This window comes from Chrysoperla carnea, chromosome 1 (genome assembly GCF_905475395.1).
Source record: "Chrysoperla carnea chromosome 1, inChrCarn1.1, whole genome shotgun sequence".
Taxonomy (NCBI): Eukaryota; Metazoa; Arthropoda; class Insecta; order Neuroptera; family Chrysopidae; genus Chrysoperla; species Chrysoperla carnea.
This window is the reverse complement of record NC_058337.1, coordinates 20,209,754-20,237,526: the sequence shown is the minus strand read 5'-3', so window position 1 is coordinate 20,237,526 and position 27,773 is coordinate 20,209,754.

Below are 27,773 nucleotides of genomic sequence, written 5' to 3'. Positions count from 1 at the left end.
TTCGAGAACTATTGGTTTTTCAGAAAATTCTTAGAATGTTGATGTCTTTTATTTTCAATTGAAAATGCCAAATTGAAAAAACACCTGTACGTAAAATTCTCGTGTCACGATGTTCGTTACGCAAAGCTAAAAAACCACTCAACCAATTTCAATGAAATTTTGTAGATGTGTATGTTATGGTCCAACTTAAGATATAGGATAGATTAAATCTCCATTAGAGAATTGCAAATTTTTTCTATTGCTAATTTTAGAAAGTTTTTGACAATTTTTTCATTTGGAACGAATGACATAGAAAAGGAAAACTAAGTGTCGCAATCCATATAAAGGATTTAAGAGCAGGATAGAATTAGGGTTGAAATTATTTTTATCTTGTTTTCTACTTTTATGATTAATTGTAAGATCGAGCGAGCTCGATCATAATTATATTGATAGTTTCGTTCGAAGAGATCATTGTGTAGTACTTCCCTTGTACGCTTATTCAATACCACATAGTTTAACTGTAAATTAAAATTAAGTTAGTATCTATGGCGACGTGCTTATTTATTCTTCATTCAGTTCAGCTTTGCTTTAGTTAAGGTAGAAGAGATCACTGGGAGGGTGACATATTGGGAACATATTGGGTGGGAGTGATCTCTTCGAACGAAACTATCAATGTAATTATGATCGAGCTGCACCCGGACTCGCTCGATCTTACAATTATATTTCACGTTTCGTGCCCGAGATCACTGTGTAGATGTTCAGAGCTGTCATAAGCATATTTAATATATTGAATATTGCTTAGGGTTGATAAATAGTCACTTGAGCTGCACTTTTAGTTTTTTTTTTTTTTTTTTTAACAGCATAATTTTTTTAGCATAAACAATAGCATGTTTACATATGTACGACTTTTAAGTTTAATTAAATATATATTATTAAACAATAATATAGTTTAAATTCATAATAATGACAACAGGATGGTATTGACTCTGCAAAATTATATATATCATTAACAATGGGTCTGTAATAAAGTCTTTCAAATACCCTTGGCTTATCTGACTATCCTGCCAGACTTTTAATAATACTTACGCCAACTCCTTCATTGAAAGCTGAATTTTATGATAAATTTTTTAATGGTTTCCTAGTTTTGACAAATAAAAACTCAATGTAATCGGCTACTATTGATGTGACATTTAAGTACCGTGCTAAAGATGCCCACATTTATATTTGTATATTTGTAAATTACAAAAAATTACAATTTTACTTATCATAACAATTCAGATGAAAATATTTTCTTGTAAATTACACCAACTTTTTTAGAATTTTTTTTTTGTAAATTCTTTCAAACCTTGTTTCATATTTTTTAGAGCATGATTTTGTAGAAGTCGGGGTTTTAGTTTTTGAACTTTATTTTATTTGAAAGTTTATTTCGCTTTTTAACTTTTGGATTTAAATGAATTGTGTGACAAATAACAATTGTTTTACGATACGAATTTTATTAAAGAATATAAAATTTCGTATCGTAAAACTTTCATACATTTTACAGAATGTTTCAGAATTGCACAGCACTATTAAAGTTATGTGTCCTACACTATATAATACACAAAATATTTCTGTGCAAACTTTTATCCATAGACCAGTTCAGTACCCTTCATAATCTCCCAATTTATCGCCTATTATTTAATGTGCTGATCAAGTCTATGAATTATTTTACGTCTATTATTGTGCAAGTGTAGCTTAGGAATCGGGTACTTGAAGCTGCAGTATTAGTTACTCTGAGTTTTATGTGGGGAAATTAATATCTTAAAATCTATCTATCTGGATAATAAATTAATTTGAAACACATGTTTATTTGAACTTTTTGTCTTGAAAATGAATAGCAACTCAAGCTAAATATAAGTCAGCTCAGGGAATTACCAAATAAATTACGATTTAGCACCGTTTGCGAGAACCAAGACCCAAAAATAATAACATAATCCATCGAAAAAATATTCAATATACATAAAAAACATTTAAAAGTTCGACATGGAAAGGATTTTAAACTCTCGCTTCAGTCCTATATATCAACACATAATAAAACTACCTATCAATTTCAATAAAATAAAACTTATAAGCCAAATAAGAACAATGGGATGTCTAACCATTTAACTCACTGTAAATACCATGACCTACAAATGGAACCAATCACAATTATGTGATATATGCAACAGATGTGAGTCGCAAACGTTAATACATTTTCTATTAATCTGCCCAATATTTAATTCAATTCGGAAACAGTATTTAAGTAATATTTTAACGCAAGGCAACCTTGAGCCGAATATGATAGAATTACTAAGCAGCCTTTCAGTGGAAAAAATCAACCATATATATTACTAGCTGATTTCCGCCCGCTTCCTCGAAAATATAATGCCAGTCAGTGAATACATAGATTTTCACTTCACCCATGAGGTACTGTGTATTGGGATGCGTTCCCGTTATTAATTGTGGCGGGATCCCCAGTAGGCCCACACCACGAAAAAATTGCCACCATAAAATTAACGACAAATTTTTTTTTTCATTTTTTAAATCTATTAAATTAAATTTTGTAATCAATTATATTTTTACGTCCATTATTTTTTATGTGTGACAATTTTTATAAATAACAACTACATTTCCATTTTCCATCACATTAATTTATTTCTCTTAATTTTAACATTTCATGTACATGAAACTAATAATAATGGATAAAGATATATAAACCTGTAAAATACTTAAATTTACAAAACTTCTCTGTAAACAACATTTTTCGTACGTTTATCTGGTTGGAGAATGATGAGATCCGCATGTGAACTCACTCTTGAACACGCCTCATAAAATTTTCCATGGGAAAAACATTCACTTCGTAAGTCTACACCGGCTAATTTTAACTCTGACCTTGTGCTTTATTGATAGTTATCGCAAAGCAACATTTTACTGGAAACTGCTGACGCTTAAATTCAAAATGATAGTCCGATGGAATAAGAGGGATTCTCGGAATGAATTCACTTTCACCCTCATACTTTCCTGTAAAAATTGTCGCTTCGCTAACGTTTCTTTGCATGGTTTTTACTCGTAGTCTAGTACCATTATATAATTTTGGGGGATTACGCAACAACATTATTTGTGCACTAATTTTTAGATGAAGAATATGAGGTGACATTCCCGGTGGGTTGAGTGTGTGTAGAAACTCCACAGGAAAGTAAACAGTATCTCCTACCTCTATGACTGTATCTACAATCCGTTGAGACTACAGAAAATCCGTTAGGCACCCAAAAATGGGGACATTTTTGGGTGCCAAAAAGTCACTCGAAGCACTCGATATTTGCAACAAAGATGCGTTTCCGAATATCTATCAAATGCTTCGCGTTCTGGCAGTTTTGCCTGTGGCAACAACGGCAAGTGAACCCATATTACATTTTGATCTAATTATATGTTCTCTTAATCGAAAAAAAATTTATTGTTTTTATTGACTTTATGACCTAGCATGGCGAACAAAAGTTTGAACCCTCCCTTGTATGAAATCCCTGCCATGAAACTTTGAAGCACCTAATACTTACATATATTGTATACACTTAAAATGCTTTTGTTTTTAATGTGTCGGAATCCCTCGTTCCATAGAACATAGAACATACATTGTTAAAGGATGACAAACTTTTACTTATTTAGGTTATTTACAATGCAATAAATATTTACTTGAATACACATAGCGAGCGCAGTTATTCGTTACATTCTATTTGTTGAGTTTGTATACGAAGCTACTCTCGTATCTCCATAAACGATACACGTGATACATTATATAACGTTATCACCGCTAGCATTCACATAATTCGATTATAAATCAATGTCATTGAAGCATAGAGAACAAATAATATATAGAACGTGAAATAAGACAACTAACATAGTTGATTGTTTAATTATCTTGAATATTCGTTAGATACAGATCAGAGCCGCCGATAGAAGTAGCTAGTTTGCCAACTAAATACTATATATAGTTTATTAAAATAGTACATACTATAAAAATGATACAGCTATGTTCACTTTTATCTCTGCCTAAGAGAAAACAAGTGTCTGTAACGTGAAAATTAGTTACCCCAAGTTTGTATAACAAAATTAACCGTAAGACATTAGACAAAAGTTTAAGTAAAAAAAGTGTTTCTTATAAAAAAATAAACAATTTTTGTTTTATACATTTTTTCGTACGCATCAGTGTTTATCCGGGAGAGCGCAAATTAGGTTAGAAACATCATATAGTATGTGTACAGGTATTGCACATATTTTAAATTAAGACTTTATACATATAATGTATAGTATAGTATATGTATAGGATTGTTAGTTAATGCATCTACTATATCCACTGAGAAAGTGGGAAGAAAGATTCTCTTACATGGTATTTCAACAATTAAATTAGTCAATCGTTTGTTTTCACTTGTTTTTTTTTGTTTTTTTTTTTTTTTTTTAACATTTATATTATATCATTATTAGAGCAAGTATTTCCGGATTCAACACAAAAAAAAAAACTTTGTAATAGGAAATTTGATTTGAAACAGTAGTAATAGAAAATTTGATAATAGTATTAGAAAAATTCTCAGTAGTAGGTATAAGAAAATTAGTATAAAACACATCTTTTACTACGAAATTCATTACTAAAATACACGAAATACTCTTAAAAAACACTTTTATAAATGTTTACCAAATGAGAAAAATTTTAAGCACTTATTCATTCCATTCTGTTTTTATTGGTATAAATTTTTTCTTTGAAGACATATAAAAGATATAAATTTATAGAATTTTATTTTCATGTATCAATTTTTCCTTTGTAAATATATGCGTACGATGATACTACATACACAATTACATTTTTCAATGATGAACAATTTATGTACCGTATCTTAGAAAATATACATACATGCATTGTATGGATATGAATATGTACTATAGGTACTTAAGGTAGTTGGGTCACGCAAACAAAATCTTAAGAAATGTTCAAATATAATAAAATAAATTAATATACCTAAATATAATAAATTAGTATATGCTAAAAGCCTATTGCACACGCTGTTAAATATTGAAGGCATTTGCCACGTTTAACATGCGATAATTTCAATTATAAATGTCATACAAATGTAGTATGGGAGATGCGCGCAAAACGGAAATCTTTTTAATTTTTTCCTGCGAAATAGGCACCAGTTTTGTAAAAGAGCTTATATCTGGAAGAACATTATTATTCGAATCATTAAAAAACTAAAAATTTTTCGCCATTTAGGTTCCATAAAATATTAAATTAAATATTACATTTTGATGATTCTTTTTAATGGATTAGTTTGTGTGTATTCAGCCTAGTATATACAGGGTGGGTCATTTTAATCTATAATAGCAAATAGTTCTTTTTGTAGTTAAACAATCAAAAAGCATCTTTAACAAAAATTGTAAAATTTGATGGAGGACATCATGTTCTGATATCAGATTGTATTTAGTACTTCGAGTTGCTTTAATAGATAATTTAGATTCTAATCGGTAAGAGATAGAATAACACTCTAAATTAGAAAGTTGATCCTCATAAAAAAACGAATAATTTTTGTTTTGTTTTTTCGAAAAACGATAACTTTCGGAGGAAATACGACTTAAAAATATATTATTATTGCATTTAACCGAAAGAAAATACGGTTTAAGTTAATCGATAATTGCAGGTCAAAGTCATGCGAATGTCTGTTTTACCCTTGACAACATTTGACTAAAGCATATTTCCGTAGTAAGCGCATTGTCTTTCGATTAAATGCAATAATGGCATATTTTTATATTTTATTTTTAATATACGGAGGTAAATTAAAGGAGTCATTTTACGGGTATGCAACTTAGTATAAAATCGAAAGATAATAAAAAATGCTACAAATTAAAAAAAATTTTACCCCGTAGTAAAATGGCATAAAATGGCAGCCATTTTAAACAATTCACTAAATTGGAAATTTTGGCCGAATTATTCAACGGATTTCGCTAAAAATTTAACCGAAAGTTGTAAGTAATAAAACCTACTATTCATATTAGTTTCATTAAAATCAATCAAATATTTTTCAAGTTACAGTCAAATGAATTGTTTTACCATATGTATGTATACATATATATATAACTGGGAGGGGAAGGGACGAAAGCACCCCAATAAAATATGAGGAGTAGTTCTTAACATTGACTACAAACCTACTAAATTTGGATATGCACCGATGTCTCCTCTTGCGAATATAAAATAAAAATGATAAAATTTCTGAAAAATTTCGGTCATTTTTGACGCCATTTTGTTGGTAGACATGTTGCACCACTCCGCGAAAGTAAAATTTCAAAAAATACTTATTTTGATGTGAAACGAAAAACCCCAAAGTTTCGCTGCCCAAACTTTTAATCTATATAACAGCCTTTTTTTGCTTAGTTTTACTTAAATTTTTGAATGAAAAGAAGGCTTTTTCAGAAATTTTACAGAACAATAATGGAAAAAACTGGATTTATTCATTGGGTCCCTTTGTATAGGGTGATTCATTTTAATATATACACCCAAATATCTCGTTTTGTAGTTAACCAATCAAAAAAGAACTTCAGCTAAAGTTGCTGAATATGAAGGGGCACATCATGTTCCTACATCATTGGGTCTTCTTTTAACAGCCAATTTAAATCTTAATTAAACGGTAAGCGATTAGAATTACACTTTAAATTAAAAAGTTGATCCTCATAAAAAAATAAAAATTTTTGTTCAAAACATTTTTTCGAAGAACATTAGCATTCGGAGGAAATGGGATTTAAAAATATGTCATTATTGCATGTAATCGAAAGAAAATACGCTAAAAGTTTATCGATGATTGTAGGTCAAAGTCATGGACACAGGCGTATGTGCTATATTGCCCTTGAAAACTTTTGGCTAAAGAATACTGATAAAATGCAACAGTGATATATTTTTAAGTCGCATTTCCTCCGAAAGTTAATGTTTTTCGAAAAAATGCTTTAAACTAAAATTTTAAGTTCTTTTATGAGGATCCGCTTTCTTACTTTGGCTTTATATCTCTTACCATTTAGGGCCTAAAATGGCTATTTAAGAAACCCGAAAAACTATGTCCAATCTGGTGTCAGAACATGATATCGCCCATCAAACTCTACTACTTTTTTTAAAGTTGTTTTTTGATTGGTTAACTACGAAACGATAAATTTACATGTATAGATTAAAATGTCCCATCCCTATATTGTGACATATGTATACAAATTTTAATATGGAATATTTCTAAAAGACATTTTCTACGTAGGAAATCAATGGGCATTTACGGTCTGTGTACAAAATATTTTCTCGCGAAATGTTACTTTCAAGTATCATATTATTATGCCGAGTCTGCTGATGTGATTTCTTTAAAAATTCAACACAAACACAATTATTTTATTCATGAGAATATTATTTAAATAATGATTTTAATAGTAATATTCGTGTGCGTTTGAGCGTACATAAATTGAGAATTATTACTTTCTTATGCTAAAAGAGCAAAGAAAAGTGTCATATTTTATTTTTTTGAAATTGAAATATTTTCGTTACCTTTTCATAAACGATTAAAGTTTATTTAATAGTACAATAAAATTATATTTTTATCTTAAAGTTTGACCATTGTCGTATGTAAACGGATATTGCTGTGAATAGCAAAAGGTATAAACTGGCAAACGGTATAAACACTTACTGTAAAGAAAAGTATTAATGGAAATTGGTATCACTAATTACCTACTTTTGGATTTATGGAGTCAGACTGAATCAAAAACTTCTTGTATCTTGAAAATATCATTGACCACAGTATTTAAATAGCAAATGATATGATATCCGAAAATTTTTCAGCCGTAGGTAGGTTGGAATTTTGTGGAACAAAAACGACTCGCCAAAACATCGATTAAAATCATGACTAAAACAAGTGAAAAAAAACAATTGACTGAGTGAATTGTTGAAATAACCTGTATAGAAAGTGATGAATGTCAGTGCTTGCATTATATTTTATAAATTTTAAAAAAAACCGCACCGTGACGCCTCCCTTTCCATAAAATAATATTACATATACTCATTGTCACAAAAAATGCACGGATTATATATCATACTATATGTAATCCGAGCATTTTTTGTCACACTGACTCTACGCTGTTAGTCATTTCTAATGCAGAACGTAGACAATGTCGACTCAATTTCGTATAACGCTGTTAATGTGTGTGTATATCACATATATAGACCGTGTGACTCCATGGTTTAAAAAAAAAATGATGAATACATATTTAAAACTTCGTCAGTGATTCCTTTTCGATGAGTCTATCAAATTTTTCCTACGACTTTTGTCGAATGTACATCGTTTCCCAATGAGCATGATCGAAATATATTTGAGGGTTAATAAAAGCCTTTATTCAGTGAACTAATATAATGTGAATTTTGCAACATGTGGAAAAAATAAAAATTAGGTACTAAGCCCACTGAATGTTAATCAAATAATAACCTTCGCAGACACATGTTCTTGGTTGAATATTATTAAAAAGAATTCCGTTCAAAGTATTTTTAAATAGGAGTTTAAAAGAATCTTTGGTTCCGTTTATGGTCTTTTATTTTGGAATTTAAAAGATGCCCCTATTCCATTTATTAAAGTATAGTTTGAATTTTTGTAGATATCATTGCATTATATATTAATATCATTGATCGAGAACGGTTTGGTTAATGAAATATGTATATAAATTTTTCTTACTATGAAAATGCATTTTCGACTTGACAAATTTTTATCAAGTACATATCAAAATGAATAAACAAATTTTTTGTTTTATATTTATAAATTTCGTTCATCGTATGACCTATTTTTATTTATTATTGACAAGTTATTTTTGAATTATTCATATGTCCAGACATAGTTTTGAGTTTCTTGTCTATTTTTATAAAATAAATATTTTATTATCTATTTTATTATCTGAATGACTGACTGACGGATCATTGCACAGCCTAAACCGCTGGTCGTAGAGACCTGAAACTCGGACAGTGTGCTCTTAGTACGACGTTAGCATCCATAGGATTTTCCAAAATTCACCCCTAAGGGGTGAAAAGGGAGGTGTGAATTTTGTACATGGAAAACCTATATCAACGTTAGCATGTTTGTCATGTTACTACAGTTTTTTTAAAATTCATGTGGTTTATAATATTTTCAGAGAATTTTAATTATTATTTTCACAAGCGGTATGTAGGAATGCTTTTTTATAAATTGAAAGTCTGAAACTATATTTTATCAAAAAAAGTCGAGGGCAAAATCATTGAAATTTCAATTTTTTAAAAGATTTCTAAAGGAAAAACAGTATAATAGATTTTCCTACAAAATCAAATATCTTGGAAAGAATATTTAATACAGAAATACTAATAGAGTTACGTTTAAAAAAAAATTATACTAAATTTTATCAAGCGATTATTGCAAGCGCATGAGAGAAAAGTATACTGTATCACTTTTTTCTTTCATTCTTTAAAGGAGCACAGCGAACTCCATGGTTGAATGCCTAGTTATTTTCCATGGTAGTTAGTAAAGATGATGTTTAGAGGTTGGGGTAAGCGAGAAAAAGCGTGTTGAAAGATAGCACGTGGGTCTCTAAATGAACTGATATTGTTATCAAATCAGTATATAAGGCACCGCCTACTTTTAAAATTCCATAACAACTTGCCTTGTTTCATGACCGAATTAATTATAGGAAAAAAAATTAAGTAGTATAGTTTTATTTAATTTCCACAATTATGATATTAAATATCTGCATACATCGATGAGTGACTTTATAAATTAAAAATATTTTAATAAAGTCTGTGTAACGTTAATGCTTTAACTTGCGGTGAAAAACTAATTAAGATATACTACAAATAAATATTGCGATATGGTTGTGTAATATTATATGAATGAATATTTGAAATTATTAAATTTAATAACAGCATGTAGTTGGAAACATTCCTTCGAGGTGAAAATAGTGTAACAACACAAATACTCAAACATGTATTTCTTAGAAAATATGCTTATTAGTGGTATGGAATGAAACAAGAGATAGATACGATATGCTCTTTATATTGGAATCTACTAAGTTTATGAAAATTTAAAAAAGTTTTTTGTGCTATGAAATTTGTGGCAAAACTCATGGATCGATTTGTAAATGATCCTAAAGTACTTTTTGAACTACTTATATTAATTTAGGCATATTCCACTTCGTTTGTTAAATTATCGATATCGATTTATTTTAGAATTCTCGTGCTCGTGTATTAAGAAATCCTGTCATACTTTTAAGTAGTAGGTCATTTTATGGTTTGATAAAGCACATAAAGGTAGAAACTCTCTTTTTTGCACAAGTCGATTTTTAAAACTAAATTTGGGTTCACCGTTTACGTAATCAATGCAATTTTTCCGATTATCAGTCGTAAGGTTTCAGCGTTGTTTTGAGAAAACGAAAGACTTTTATGAATAAATGATATTCAAAAGCGTCCCGCCTCCTGTAATAAAAAAATTAAGCTGTAGTCTAAGAAATAGTATTGTATTTTGAATTGTCATTTCAAAAATTATGAAAATTTACTTTTTGCTACTTCTTGTGGTCGGGATGTGTTACACTACATTTGAGGGGAATAAATTATACTAATTTTAGTTGAAGTATCAGTCATAAAATTTTATATAGTGACTTTTGACACTTGTTTTTACTCATAAAAAACAACATTTTGGTGCCTTAATTGTTGAAAGAATGCTATCCATGTTTATAAAAAAGCCTTTTTTTGTTATTTAATAAGCATTGAAATTTAAAAAGAACCAAGAATATTTATACGTAAAATACAAAATAGCCAATTCCGGAAAAAAAATTTTTTAAACTATCTGCCAGATTGAAAATCGTTTTTTATATGAGTGCAAAGGAGACGATTATATAGCAATGTCTGGGCTAAAAGAGATCGCATATAAAAAGTAAAATATATACAAGTCGTAATATACAAAAAGTAAAGACAAATTAATTTAAAAATTAAAAAAATTTATGGAGCGTATGAAAAATTATTGTTATTTTATTAGTCTATTATCGTCTCCATCATGATCTCAATAATAACCCTGGTTGGCGTTATATGCGTCTTCAATATGCGCTCTCTCTTTATTTTGCATATTGATATACAGGATGGGTCATTTTAATCTATAATGGCAAATAGTTGTGTTAATAGTAAGCCAATCAAAAAATAACTTGAACATATTAAATTGTAGGGTTTGATGGAGGGCACCATGTTCTTACATCAGATTGGACCTAGTTCTTCGAATTTCTTCAACAGCCAATTTAGATACTAAACGGTAATATATTGAAAAACACTTTAAATTATAGAAAGTTGATCCTCATAAAAAACTAACAATTTTTGTTTAAAACATTCTTTCGAAAAACGTTAGCTTTCGGAAAAATGCTTTAGCCAAATGTTTTCAAGGACAATAGAGGACATTGGCCTGTGTCTATGACTTTAAACTACAGTTACCAATAAACTTTCAGCGTATTTTCTTTCTGTTAAATGCAATATTGGCATTTCCTCCGAAAGCTAACGTTTTTCTTTATCTCTTAGCGTTTAGAATCTAAATTGGCTTTTAAAGAAACCCGATGAACTAAGTCCAATCTGATATAATAAAATGATGCACTCCATCAAACTCTACAATTTTTGTTTTCGTTATTTTTTTGATTGCCTAACTGCAAAACGCGATATTAGCCATTATACATTAAAATGATCCACCCTATACATCCACCTTGTTCGCGTTCGCGTGGAAATGTTTATCGCTCAGGCATACAGTGAAAACTAGTAAATAACAAAAATTCTATTTTCTTTTTGTATACATTTATATCATTCTGTCAACCCTTAAGAAGGACCAAATGCTTTGCCAAAGTTTTTAGGAGTAAAAAATAATGTCAAAAGTAAATGTTTAAGATTTAAGGGTGATACACTTCAACTCAAATTAGGTTTATTGCATACCCTCCTTGAAAATTAAGGACAGTACAATCCAGTCACAGGGGTTAGCTATTATTGAAAAAAAATTGGTAACAATTCTATTCAGTAAGAAGTTGGGTAATTAGTTCGTGGTAAAAAGTCATTGATTTTAACTAATATGAGTAAGTAAGGCATGGCACAGGAAATATAAAATAAGCTCGAAGAAAACAAAGGAATGGATTTAAAAACTAGAAGAAATGTTTATTAAATAAAATCGAAACAAATAATTTTAATACAAATAGAAATTTTATAAAGGAAGTATTGCTTTTGTATAGTTGTAACTAGCCGGTTTATACTTGTTTTGCCGAACAATTATTTTCGAATGCTTTAATTTTCCTGGAATCCTCGCCTTAAATTCTATCCAACCCAAGGCAATGAGCCCCATTACGGAAAGATGAATTTCTAAATAAATCTTTATTATTATACATCTAGTTCCTAAAATAAGGGACCCTAAAATATCACTTTAAGCCTTTACCTTATTAGAGGCCTGGCTGGGCTCGAATATAGGTTTAATAAATACCAATTCATAATACCTGATAATATGGTGGGAGCGCAAATAAATACATAGTACATAGAAAGATCTAATTTATAACATTATTTATATGCGTTTCCACCATTTATTTCATGAGTTTTAGTTTTTTGGTGCGGAGCCCTTATAACATTTTGTAGATTAAGAATGAACTTAAACCATTTTCAAATCCACTTGAACACACACACACACACAATTTCATCAAAATTGACCCAGTCGTTGAAGAGTAGTTCAGTGGATTTGAGAATTATAAAGATACATTTTTATTTTAAATTATTAATTAATAATTGATTTTATTACGTTATGGTATGGGAGGAGAAGGCTTCAAGGTGTTAGTACATAGAGAAAGGGCGTAAATCTTAAAACTGATCGAAAATTGCGTTACGTTAATCATGGGTGAATGCAACTGTGTTTCGATTAGGGGTGTGACTTACCGTTTTTTAATATTTAATGACACACATGTGAACCCTTCGACTGCATATTTAGGCCAAAAAAAAGTATTCGTTGTGTGCGTAGTCATTGTAGGGACAATAAAATCGATGCTAGTGCTTCCAGTGAAAAATTTTGGCGATAAAGGAGGCGTTATGACTAATTTGCAGTTCTTTACATGTCAATGTTATAGAAAAACACTAATTAATAATTGTGAAAATAAGAAATCAAATAGCACAATTATTATTTTTCAAATATAAATTATCACAATTATTTATTTAAATTTTTGAGACAATAATATTAAATTTTCAATGTAAGTCATAAATGCAATCCATACAATTATATATGCATCCATGCAATTATATAATTAAAGTAGTGTATCGTTACCATGGAAACGCCTCCAATAAAACTCATACTCGGTGCGAATAGGGAAATATATCTTCGCATATATTTCAAATATACATGATAGTAAAAATATAATATATTCTGTTTACTACACAGATTTTATCTTGAAAATTATACGATCATATCTGTTAAATTATTTTTAGTATCTAAATTATTCACGCATGTATCATACCATACCATTAATTACAGTCTATAGATATTTATTCAAGCGATAATAATAATTCGACATTTCGATCTTTTATTTAATATTTTAAAATTTAATTATAGGTATAAATAAAACATTTATTAACATAAAAGCAATCATTATTACTTCCATGTGTTTTGAGTGCGTGTTTATTTTATTTCTGACGTTTTACTTTATTTCAAGAACCCGTGCCCGAAACAATTAGGTATGCTAAGCGGCTGTGATACTAGGGTTTATTACTTCATAAATGTTTGTGCCCGATGGACAGAAAACAAACAGTTTTCTATTCCAACTTCGTCCTTTCTCCAAACTATCCAACCATATATATTAGAAATTCAAATACGTGCTACGTTTTTGAAAGTTGAACTCTTTTCTAGGAAATTTTGTTATTGATTGGGATTTACATTTTGAAAATTCACTTTGTATATAAAAAAAATTGCCTTTAAATACAAAAAATTCGTACAAAAGATATTTTTTCAAACACAAATCAATATCTGAAAAAATGGTATTCCCTTCAAGAATTTGAGGCAGAGATTGAAACTGCCCCTTCCGTTAACAGCAGGGGGTGGATTTTATGCGTAAAATTTCTCAATTTGTGGGCATCCTGCATATTCGATGTCAAAAGTGAATAGCTGAATGTTAATATTTTTGATAGCAGAGCTTTTAATAAACAATAAAATTTTTTCGTAAACCTTATAATAAAAAAATTTTCCATATGTAGGCAACTTAACTAGCCACCCTGTATAAGTTGTTAAGTCCAAAAACCCAAATTTTTAAAAGTTTTCTACGAATAAATCGAAGACTTTTCATTCAATTTAAAAAAATGTACTGTAACAATAAAGCTTATAAAGCAGGAAAGAGTATTGATTGCTTTGGATTTCATTTTCAAAAAGCTCTTCGTAACAGCAAAATGATATTTACTTACTTATCCATATTCAAATTTTCAACGAGTCACTAAAATCACTAAAATTGTTGATCTAAAAATTATTTAATTTCTCTATTGCTTGTGCTATATATGATCTCACCTCCTCCTAACTTTCAAGTTTAGTATTTCCAAATAATATATACATTTATTAATATATGTATTTTGTCATTTATGAAAAAGTGATTCATATTCCAACTTTTTTGATGATTTTGTATTTTATTATTCACTTCCTGGCCATATGTAATAAAATAAAACTCAAAAACTACAACCCCGACTTCTACAAAATCATGCTCTAAAAAATATAAAACAAGGTTTGAAGGAATTTACAAAAAAAAAAATTCGAACAAAGTTTGGTGTAATTTAAAAGAAAATATTTTCATCTAAATTGTTATGGTACAATAAAAATATAATATCCTGTTAAATTTCGAGAAGCGATTCGTTATCAGAACTATGTTTCAACGGGTTACATAAAAAAGCGTAGCTTTCAAGGATCTTTACATTACAAGACAAAACGCGTTTTTGGCTGTCATATGCAATTTTACATATTTCAATTTCAGGAATACATCCAAAGATCTTAAATATCTATTTATCTTCAATAATCCGCTTAAGCTATCATAAACTTTAGACACTAACCTAACATAAACATATAGAAGTAGGGGTAATTTATGCATCACTAGCTTTTACCCTTGGTGTCGCCCGCGTTTTTGTCCTTAAATAACGGAAAAAGGTCATTTAAAAGTAAATAAAATAATATGAAACAAACAGGGTGAGATACAATTTATGGACATCTGTTCAACCAAGGTTATCAGAAAACAGGATTAAGACTAACCATTAACAAATAATTTTTTTAATATAATAATGGTGTTTAGCCTCCGTTTCTCAGACCATGTCTATAACAGAGGCCACCCACATCATTATTTTTAATCTGTATTCTCTTATTTTCAATGAATATGCAATAACCAAACGTATATGTATGTTTTGCACTGGAAAAGTAGGTATATGTATCACAAAATAATTTTCAATTTTTCTTTTAAATGTGTCTGAAAACCTGGTTGAACAGATGTCTATAAATTATATTTCCTTCACCCTGTTTTATGAAATGTCAAAACCATAAGTATAAGTTTTTTTTCATTTCTTAAATATCTTTATAAATTATAGCTCATGTGTTATTCGGATGTAAATTTCAGACATTTGTAGACAATTTCATCTGCTACAACTTTTATAATGAATGTTAATGCGATTAATGGCAAAAGAAACAAGCTATTCACAAAAACTTGAGTTTCGAAGCCTTTGACATTGAATATCTAAGGATGCGCACCCGTGACCATATGTGACTTTTGAGACAACATTTTTACTATCCAAATAAAGGTATATACAAAAATCCAGCTTATTCCTTTAGATTCCGAGGTTGACCACTTACTTTAAATAGGATAATCGGGTTACTAAGGAAGTCAGAAGAAAGTTACTCATATTACTTTGTGAGTAAGAGTGGCTATATTTCTTTACTTACATGACGTAAAAAAACAAATGATTGCGTAGTCGACACTGCCTATACATGGTATATCAACGATTAACTCAGTCAATTCCTTGCCATCACTTTGTATTGTTTCGTTTTTTTTTTTTTTTAGTATATTAAAATTTATTAATGAAATTACTATAAATGAAGGTGCAAAAATATTTGTAGTTTCAGAAAAATTTTAAGCTTTAATAAAAGATAAATAATAAAAATTACTTGAACTTTTTAGGTTATAAAATTTTTTTGAAAGGAAATATTTTATTTTTCATTGTTGTTATGAGTCTGCCTGCATAGTTTAAGCTCGAATAAATCACGGGAAAAGGGTCCAAATCGATCCAAATTTTTTCGGTAACAAGTAGACACGCAGACACTACGAGTTAAAAGAAATAGAGTAACAATATTGTATAACAATAAAATGTATAAGAAATATTCTTATACATTTCTTGAAAAAGGTCCCTCCAGGCTTTATACTGCCTTTCTATAGACACTTATAAATGAATTATAAATTATGTTACATATAGAGTTTAATAATAAAATTAGGCAGTGTAGATTAAGAAGAACACATTAAAAAGAGCAAATTAAATATTATTGAAGTGGCGTGTTGATTATATTCAATCGCTATTTCTCAACTCGTTAAAAAATTTATAGTCAATAAAAATTGTATATAAGCCATAAATTTTGATTTTGTTATGATTTGATATAATAAATATTAAATTGTTTATCATTAAATATTTTAATTATCCTTTATATCATTTATCACTAAAAAAAACAGTTAATTTGGATATGATTTGGAAAGTGGAAGATGGAGATTTGTTCCTTCTTGATTATTTTGGTCCACTTTATTATTACAACGGTATTAAAATATTTGAATACATATTTCAATACTATTAAATTAGCAACTTGTAAAGTTTTTACATTCCATTGCATACTAGTTAAGTACAAAATTAAAAAATAAACTTTTATAACTAGTGTTCTATGGAAGGTGAAAAACTGGACAAATTGATAATTTAATAGTAGTACGTAATAATTTTGAGTAAGGATCAAATCAAAGAAAAAATTAAAAATGTAAATTTGGTCATGACAATCGGTATATGGGTATAAAAAAATTTTCTTATAGTTTTTTTTTTCGATATCTCCTACCATCTCAGACGCTAGGCGAAATATTAAGAATCGACTATTTTTCAATCTTTAGAAGGCCGTGTTCCAAATTCCGACTTCTGTTAAGTATATTAACAAATGTAACTCATCACCCTTTACGACTGTGCAAAATATACTTGTGAGTGTTTTATTGATATTACGGTATTTAAAAAATGGGTTATTATACAACAAAAGAAAAAATTCAAATTGTTAATTGGAATTTTGGAGGAAATTCAGCAACGAATTGTATCAATTTACTTACTGTGGCATTTGAATGTAGCCGATCAACAACCCCTCAGATAGTAATGGAGCAAGAGCTCGCTGCAAAAAACCTGGCCTATCGAGTTACCGGATGAAGTATTTTTTAAATGATACTACTCACTGTAACTATTAAAAAAATCATTTAGTGCCAGGGCAAATATGGTGCATAACCTTGCTATATTTTTTCTAAGGTACATTTTTTGGACATAAACTGTACCAATCGAGTAACCGCTTGAAACTGATTTTAAAATGTAGTTTCGAGTGAGCAGAAAATAATTATGAACAACTGCCTCGGTCAATCTGGTGCTAACCCCATGGCACGACACATTTTTTAATTTTTTTTTTGTTGTGTTACCGTACCTATCGAGTAACCGCTTCAAACTGTAATTAAATTGAAGTTTAAACATTTCTTATTAAGAAAATATATTAGTGCCACTTCTATTTTAGTGACAAATGCCCGGCACGATACTTTATATTCCTTCAAGTCCCATACTATTGCTCATATAATCTATAACAGATACATTGGGGAATAAATGAATAAACATCAAGTATCAACATAAAATACAATGAAAGTTCTCTCATATATTTTACTATAAAATTAATTAAAAAAATTTAAATATCAAAACTTGTCAAAAGCTGTCCAAACTTGATGCGAACATTGAGCGCGAATATAGACGAAATTGATAATTTAAGAAGTATGGAAATATTGCAAGAATATACTTGTAAAATTTATGGAATAAGTTGTAACAATGTAAATGATGCGAGATTATTAATGTTTCAAAATCGATTTACGTCAACGTCTGTAGCAGAATATTTTATGAAAAATGTAAAAAGATTTGATTCAACTCAACTTCCACCATGTTGGAAGTCACTGAAACAAAAAATTTTACGAACTATCTATGTAACTTCAATGTGGCAGAATGCTACTGAAGCTAACTGCATCAATTTCTCACCAGAACAATGCGGATGGACAGTAAATGACAATAAAATTGAACCGCTTTGGTTCGAAGGTGATCCAACACCTCTCTTAGTTGAAGGCATTGTTATGGTAGAACTTGATGAAGTAGAGCTTAATGAAATTGATAATTGTGACGATGATTCTTATGATAATGATGATTACAACAAAAAAAATGACAGTGACCATGACGATAATAACGATGATAATCATGAAAATAAAGGTGACCATGATGATAATTATGATAAAAGTGACGATGATCATGACGATAGTGATGATGATGATCATGATGACATTTGATAATAATTCTATATATATATAGTTCAATGTATATTTTTAGATATTTAAGTTTTTTAATTAATTTTATAGTAAAATATGTATATGAGAGAACTTTCATTGTATTTTATGTTGATACTTTATAAAATACTCGTATAAATAAAAAAAATCACTTAAAAATTACTGTAATTGTTATCCATTAGATGTTTATTCATTTATTCCCCAATGTATCTGTTATAGATTATATGAGCAATAGTATGGGACTTGAAGGAATATAAAGTATCGTGCCGGGCATTTGTCACTAAAATAGAAGTGGCACTAATATATTTTCTTAATAAGAAATGTTTAAACTTCAATTTAATTACAGTTTGAAGCGGTTACTCGATAGGTACGGTAACACAACAAAAAAAAAATTAAAAAATGTGTCGTGCCATGGGGTTAGCACCAGATTGACCGAGGCAGTTGTTCATAATTATTTTCTACTCACTCGAAACTACATTTTAAAATCAGTTTCAAGCGGTTACTCGATTGGTACAGTTTATGTCCAAAAAATGTACCTTAGAAAAAATATAGCAAGGTTATGCACCATATTTGCCCTGGCACTAAATGATTTTTTTAATAGTTACAGTGAGTAGTATCATTTAAAAAATACTTCATCCGGTAACTCGATAGGCCAGGTTTTTTGCAGCGAGCTCTTGGACCATAAGTTATGAATATCATTCTCTGTTTTGGAAAATGGGAGTATATATTTAATTGTAAAAATTACCACAAAAAAGATGAAGCCCCACAAGAAATGAAAAGAGAGATAAAACAGCTGGTAGTTTAGTCTATCTTTTGGCGATTAAAAATTAACAAGAGAAGTTGGTGAAGAACTGGACTTAAGGGGGGAATGGGGTTAATTCGTATTTGTTTTGATGGAACAGTTGAAATCTATTTATTAAAATGAATGGTATATTATAGTATGACATTTAATGAATATTGTGTAAAATTTTTATGGAGAAATATTAAAAAATACGACAAAGTAATGACGACAATTATTCTGAAGCGTCTGGAAAAAAAGTTGAATGACGGTGACACTCAGAACACGGTGCGGGATCATCTGAAATAAAAAAATCAAAATTATATCGTTCGAAAATCGCTTTTCTTAGGTAACACTAGGGGGGGGGGGTCAAAATTTCAATTTTTTATTATTTGGGAAGGGAACACTTTAAAGGAAAAAACGCGATTTTTTGCCAAACAAATCGGTTAATTTGTTATTGTAAAAAGAAAAATATTAATAAATTTGAAAAAAATTCTCCAACATTACCTCGTAAATTATATACAAAAATAGCGTTCAAAATTTCAAAACAATCAGTGCAGTAGTCGTGAAGTTATGAGTGCCACCGACTTTGAAAACATGAGTTGTGTGAAAAAAACGCTTTAAAGTTTTGAGCACCAAAAAATTTTAAGTGAAACGATCATAAGCGAGTTCTATCGGCTTACCTCACACTGAATCATCGATGCCAGGTCCATAAAGAATGTTGCAATTATCCAGGATGTGTAAAGCATCTTTTGCTTCTGCCTACGACGAATCCCGCCTTTTTTGTTTGTTTTCCAACTTCCTGCTCTGCTCGGCCTACACGCATGGAGTCAGTTGATCGCGCCCACTCATGGGCGTTTGGTAAACTACTGATTCTCATGTCTTGCATGTAGCTTAGATAAATAAAAGCACCTTCATTTAAGACACAGGCTCTTTCTTATATAGACCCTGAATCTGTATGGTTCCAACAAGATGGTTGCCCTGCAAACAATGCCGTGGTAGTAAAGCAGTTCCTTATGAGTGGTTTTGGAACAGTCAAATGGCTACCCAGATCACCAAATCTATCTCCTAAAGATTTTTTGTGGAGTTTCCTCAAAACACAGATGTATTTGCGGAATAGACTTGAAAATTTGCAACTATTAAGGAAAAGAATTGCTGACACTTGCGCGAATATCTATCCTCAAGGTAAAAAAATTGTTTCTTGTTTTGTTTCTGGAATTCGAAATATATTTTGATAAAAACAGATGTTTGGCCAAAAATCAAATTAATATTTACTTGGTCAAAAGCACATTTTTTTGTCAGAGTATATCGGTCTTTTAACAAATTCAAAATTTATATTTTGTCGGCTGACTGACGCTGGTATGGGAAAGTTAAAATCTAAATTATAAGAAAACAATTTGTGATTTTTTCGTAACCATTCTATATAGTAAAGAAAATCAAACTAATAAGGAATAAGCAGATATAAACGTATATGATACACGTCAAACGCAACGAAGTTTTATTATGAATTTTGACACAGACCCCTTTTGTTGTTAATAATGATTAAAACCTTAAAATATTTGACATGTGTATAACACTTGTTACTCATTAAATTGGCATAATATTTATTATATAAATAAAATTTGCTTTACGTTGTGTTATCTAAACACGCCGTGGTGTATTTGGCTTTTAGCTTATTAATTTTCTGATTATGTAGTTCATTGATTAAAATAATAATTTTTCTTTGTTTAAGACGAATATTTACATTTTCATTTTATTTATACTAAGGTGGATTTCCTTATTTTATGCAAGTATCTATGTAAATATAATATGATCAGATGATAACAAACAGTAAAATTTATTCATAACATTTCTAAATATTTCTATTCCATTAATTATTAACCGAGAAATTCTCAATTTTGTCCTCGAATACGAAAATCAAATTACAAAAATAATCAGAAAACAAATTATAGTACACAAAATGTTTGTTTCGTTGTATTTTTGCATCTGTGGTCTCAGCTTGTACACTATTTGTAAGTAGCCGTTGGAGTGAAATGTCTAAAAATTATTTATTAAAATTTGGGAAGTTGTTAGAAGTGGAATTCTAGTCATAAATGTGTTAAGGTTTTAATTAGAAAAAATAAAAATAAAAACAGCATCAATTTGATGTCTTTTTATCTTTATTTTTATTGAATATTGATATTTTTATTTTTAAATGATTTCATGATATGCACGCTTTTTCGCGGTAACAACAATGTCGTTTTTCCCACTAAATGTTTGGCATTTTCTGTTTTCAAGTAGATCCATTTTAGCATAAAAAAACTACGAAGTTCATTTTTTATTTAAATCGTTTCGCGAATCAAAAAAACTAAGACTTTGGAGTTAAGAATACAATTCATTAAACATATTTACATCCACAAAAATTAACAATCTGTTAATTTTAAGAGGGAGGTAAGATTATGTTTTAAGTCGTGTCTTCAGCAATGCAGCTCCCAAACGAATGAATCGATTTAGTTATAGTTTTTTTTTTCTTTTGGTGGAAAGGTGAATTGACTAAGATAGTTTTTAGCTATGTTTCAACAGTTCAGTTTGTAAAGAATACAAGGAAAACAACGAACTTGTTCGGGCCTTACTCATCTCTACAGCCTCTTCAAATTGGAAAAGAGCGTTGAAAATTTGTTTGCAGGTTCAGAAATAGCTAAAAAATGCTTACTGATACTGCCAATTACTTTGCACCTTCACCTCCTTCTCTTATCGAAACATAACGTTTTTTGCTATTATTGAAATTTTTAAATTTCACCTCTAATATCTTTACTTTGATTTTTGTTCTAATAAAAATCGATAAATTTTTTTTTGCGTCCACTAAAATGTTTTTTGTTATGTATCAAATCAAATACTGCAAATCAAATGACTTCTTTTAATTGATTCTTTTAAGCTAATGAATTAAAACTAATTATTAAACGAAGTGTTTTTTATTATGTTTTTGAGCTGAACACAGTTACTTTCTATCAAAAATTTATAAATCCTTAGACGTATGATTGTTGCTATTATTATTTAAACTGGTTTATGAACTATAATGAAGAAGGTTAGAAAAGATATTTTGTGTAAGACCCTTGTCTACATAAATATAGGTAGACAAAGATTGAATGAACCTATGGTTTTAGAAATTTTATACATAACTGTTTCATCTTTATAATTTTGTAGTTCAGGTAGTTATTTAGAGCATTTAACATTCAACAGTTATCGTATTTTATTTATTTGATTCGAATGAATACATGCATTTTCATGAAAAATTTGCAAAATTAGTATTTTTTTTACTATTGAGAACTTTTTCTACTCTTACAGAAAAAATAGTTAACACTTTTTATTCTTCAGGATTATGATTATATTTTTCGTAATGGCCAATAAGTTAGTAAAGCACAGGCAGTACTCCAATCCCATCCACACAATTTGAGAAGCATCTAAAAGCCAATCACATGAGAATATCAAAAACGTCTTTTACACGGGCCTATTTCAAAAACAAACCCTCATCTGATAAAACTAACAATACATGCAGAGGGTGTTATTGATAGCAGAAAATTATACCAGTAAATTAAGTTTATCAAGACAAATGGAAAAGATCTCTATCAAATGTCGATCTGAGGCCTGATTCGGGAGATGTGGCTATGGGAAAAATAGAAAGATTTATGAATTCACAGACCTATCGAACTCATTAAATTAATAGGTGTTACTTTAGAATATAGAGAGGACTATCATAAAACAATAATTGATTGTAAATTGATTTAATTGGGTAGCGAATACTAAAAAAAAATATTTTGTTGTCGTTATAAACAACTTAAAAAAATAATACATATTTATCAAATTATTTCACCAATACAGAGACACTTAGATGTAGGTGGTATCAAATTATATATTAAAATAAGTACGGGGGGGGGTTATAGATTAGGGGGAGGGGGCTATATACATAACACATATTTTACCATATTCTGGCGGCATTTGACGGAAAGCTATTATCCATATACAGTGGTCTGGGATCCTAGACGGAAAACGGGCACTTGTCGTTGTATATTTTTACTTCCATAGATAATAGATTGAATAAAGTAAACAAAAATAATTATTTTTCTGATCGACTTGCAGTTGCTTTTGCAAACGTTATATCACATAGAGCCACTAACACATGCGGATTCAGATTTTGTAAACATTTACACTATGTAAGTATGTGCAACTAGCCGGACTGTTTAAAGTATTTTTGCGATTTATGAAATTTTTGAAACACCCGACAAATCCGAATTTTTACTTCTCCAAACTGAGAATACTCTCGATAAAGTTACCTTTCAAACAAACAAAAAAATCAACATAAAAGTCGGTAAAATCGTTCAGACGCTATGATGACAGAGACAGACACATAGATGCACACATTAAACTTCTAAACGCTTCTTGGTGTAGAGTGTTAAGTTGGTGGTTGTAATTGCGATTAAAAAATAGCGTTATTGAAATTTTTACTGTTAAGAGATAGGTATACAATATACATCCAACACCGCAGTAGCATATAATTACTTGTTATCTTTCTGATAATAAGATAAATTTCAAGAACATCTTTTACTCAGATTTACACTCTGAAAGTTAGGGACATTTTACAAAATATACATCAATATACTCAGCAGAAGTAAAAACGTCATGAATCCGACGCCAAATTGTAATCGTATGTTGTCATATTTGCAGTTGACAAAAGTTTGACCGATATCTACTTAGCTGGGTATGCACTATGTGGAATAATTAATTGTAATTTTACTAAATTATCTTTCAATAACAACACGACATATCCATAAAAGCTTCCACCTACAGTCTTTTTAAATAAACTACAGTTAAAATTTGTCGATGACCAGTGTATTTCGGAACAAATCATTAGTATGGCGTCGATTCATGACGTCATTACCATTAACCAGTATATTGATATATATTTTGGAAAACGCCCACAACAAAACAAAATAAACTTACGTAGTATATGCATCTGTTACAAAAAATTCAAAGTATTTTTTTTTCTAGATTTGTAAACCACAAATACAATAAATGCTCTATGAATACGTATGGAATAAATGCAGCTATTAACCTCATTGAATTTAAAACAACTGTGAAGTAATTACTCCAATAAAATTACCTCAAACTCGAAGAAATCTGAAAACACTGGTCAACACAAATTTTGCCACAGAAGCATGACTTTACTTTTTGAAAAGTTTTTGACGTGATGAATATGAATCTGAGCGCAAAACTGCTTCAGCACGTCACGTAATCGAGAAATTCGTCCCTTAACATGGGGAAAACTTGTTTTTCTTCTTAATTCGAGGTCATATGTCACCGGTGAGTAATTTTTTCTCACGAAAAAATTTACGCCATCAGAAAATATCATTAAACCCCCTCAAAAGCCATTTTGAATTTTTCCAAAATCTTTTTCCAAGAAATGGAACTAATTATAGAATTAATGAGTTATACATAAATATTTATATTAATTAGTAATAATACAATGTATAAGTATTTTAACTATAATAAATGTCATATGATTTCTCGAAGAGCAAAAAGGATATCGAAATGATTAGACAAATTCTGAATTTGAATTCGAATTCAGCACCCTCTAAAACTATAAATGTCTATCGCATCAATGTGGCCAAAAAAAAAATTTTATTGACCAGTGAAATCAGATTCCACCTATGCCAAGTTAAGGGAGATCAACGAACGAAAAATCAACGATTTTCTTTTCTTTCGTATTTTGCAGTTTTATGCAATTTACTCAAAAATTAAACAATTTAGAGAAACTGGTGAATATAAAATTTCCGATCGATTTGGAATAAGTATTTTTAACTTTTTATACACGTTTCTAAAAGTTTATTTTCGTCAAATCTGAAAGCTGAGAGTTTGGAGGTTTTTGAAAGATACAAGTAGAAAAGATTTTACTCGGATTCAATATATTCCAAAATACTTTATTGAACAAAAATTAAGCAATTGAAATTAAAACGGGATAAACTAAAATTGAAAACATTAATGTCATTTTAAATTTAAAAAACTTTATAAAAATGAGGAAAATTGTTTGCTTTCAATTTAAATTTATAAAAAAGTTTTGGGACGCTAATAATATTTTTCGTCACGGTAATAACAATTTTCCACATTGCATGTGCAATAAAAGTTGCTATTTAAGATTTAAGTTTAATTAACACTACACGAGGTACAAATGTTTCTTATGCGCGCTCTAGTTATACAAAATTATAAACCGCAAAAACAAGCTATACAGATCGATTGAAATTTCACGCTCTAAAAATTTGTACTACTGATGGATGTGTCGAGTGTTCCTTCCCCAAAATGCAAAAACTACGAAAAACTGTAGAAAACGCCGAAAATTTTATATAAAAATGGGCTGTTCCGAATATATGGAATATTGTAAAAATTCAAAAATATATCGGTAGGAAATTTTATAAATTTTGATTTTTGCCCCAATTTCATAGATCAGTTTTATGTATTTTATAAATACGTATTTCGCGAACTTTTAACTAAAAAAAAAAGCACGAAAAATCTGACATAAATTTTTTTTTTAAACATGAAAGAATTGAAAAAATTTACAAAGTACAGAAAATGTGCAAAAACGTGGAAAATTGTCCGAAATTATCCTTTTTTCTGCTTTTCAGATTTCTGTAAATCATATGATATTTCAACTAATTTGGTTGGAGTATATTTATTTTACGTACTTTACTTTTATAAAAAATTGTTTAGAATTTGAAATAGAACGAAAGAAGAATTTTTTGAACTAAATAATTATAAAAGGCTTTTAAAAATTTTATAAAAAAACACTTTTTACCGGCAAAATAACCAACATTCTTGTGAATAATAAAATAGTATAGACTTGCACATTCTTTATTTATCTATTCTAGTATTGAATAATTTTATCTCTCAAAAACGTTTCTATAATTTCGTTCATTTTCGAATAAACTTTATTCAAATATAAAACAACGTTTTTAAAATTTAAATAGTTTGAAAGTTTATGCTCCAACATACTCCAACAATCACAACTTGTTTTAGCAGTTAACTAGGATTAAAGTATTTTCATTTGACGTCATACTTGTTGTTGAGTACTGGGTGCTTTAAATAATTAAAATGCTTAAAATATTGTTACTTATCCAGTCAAATTAATCCATAAAATATAAGTAAGGTTACAAAAATTCCCATAGAGCTAAAAATTGGTATGAATGTTCAGAATACTACTATAAATGAATTGTGAAAAGTCCCCATCAATCCCCCTTGTGCAAAAAATTTTATTGAGGGGGGAAGTTTGCAAAAATAGGCTTTTCACGTTTTTCAGCAAAACGATGAGTTTCACAGCAAAAACAGTTCAGACAAAAATTATAGATAATCCGATTCTCTACCAAAATTTTCTCTACACCTTTTTTCAAGTATTGACATTTTTGTGATATAGCGGTTCAAAGAATTCAACAAATTAATTTTTTCGTTATACATAGCTCCGTTAATTTTTATGCAAATGATAGTGTTTGACGTTAAGTACTCTACTAGAATTTCAATTACCAATAACTCGAAAAGTATTGACTTTTCGAAATATGTTTCAGTGAACTTTTTGCTTAGAATTCATTCTTATATTGATTCCTGTTATCATTTTCAGCATTAATTTTTCCACTCCTAAGAAGGGGTGGCTCTCAACATCTGGACAAGGCACAAATTTTTGATTTTAACTTCTTTAAGTAAGCTTTAAAAAATGCAGTCGCACAGTTTTTTTAAAGATTCATTGACTGTTCTTGGATTCCGAGGTCCAAATCTTACGGCTCTCCACTACTATTAAAAAAGTAAATATTTCTTTCCGAACTTTACAAACTAAATTTAATATACTAAATTTGTCTATATTACGTTATATGCTTATATGCAAGATATAAAATAACGTACCACTAAGTAGATGAATATTATATACATATTTTTCATGTTTTCATGTTTTTGTTGTAAAAATAATTTGTTTGTTTTCTTTTTATAGAGAAACACATCATTAAATGGGTAAGAGAATGTTAAATTTTTATTATAATATATATCCGTAGAATTCTAGAAGACGCCAATGTGATGAGCACTTTTTTTTCCCTGAAGAGATGCAATTTCCATGCTTCCACTCTAGAAAGAAATTTCTCAGATACTTTTTTCCAGTTTATGTCCACATGGAACACAATTAGGCCAAGGTTCATAACACCTCCTTCAGGATTTATACTTTTAAGAGTATATAAAAAAAATTTTGGCTAATTTTTTCGTGATATTTTTCCTGTAGAGTTTGCAATTGAAAAATGATTTTTTTAAATTGTCGCACTATAATTGACTGGCTAAAATTTAAAAAAAAAAAAATTAAGTA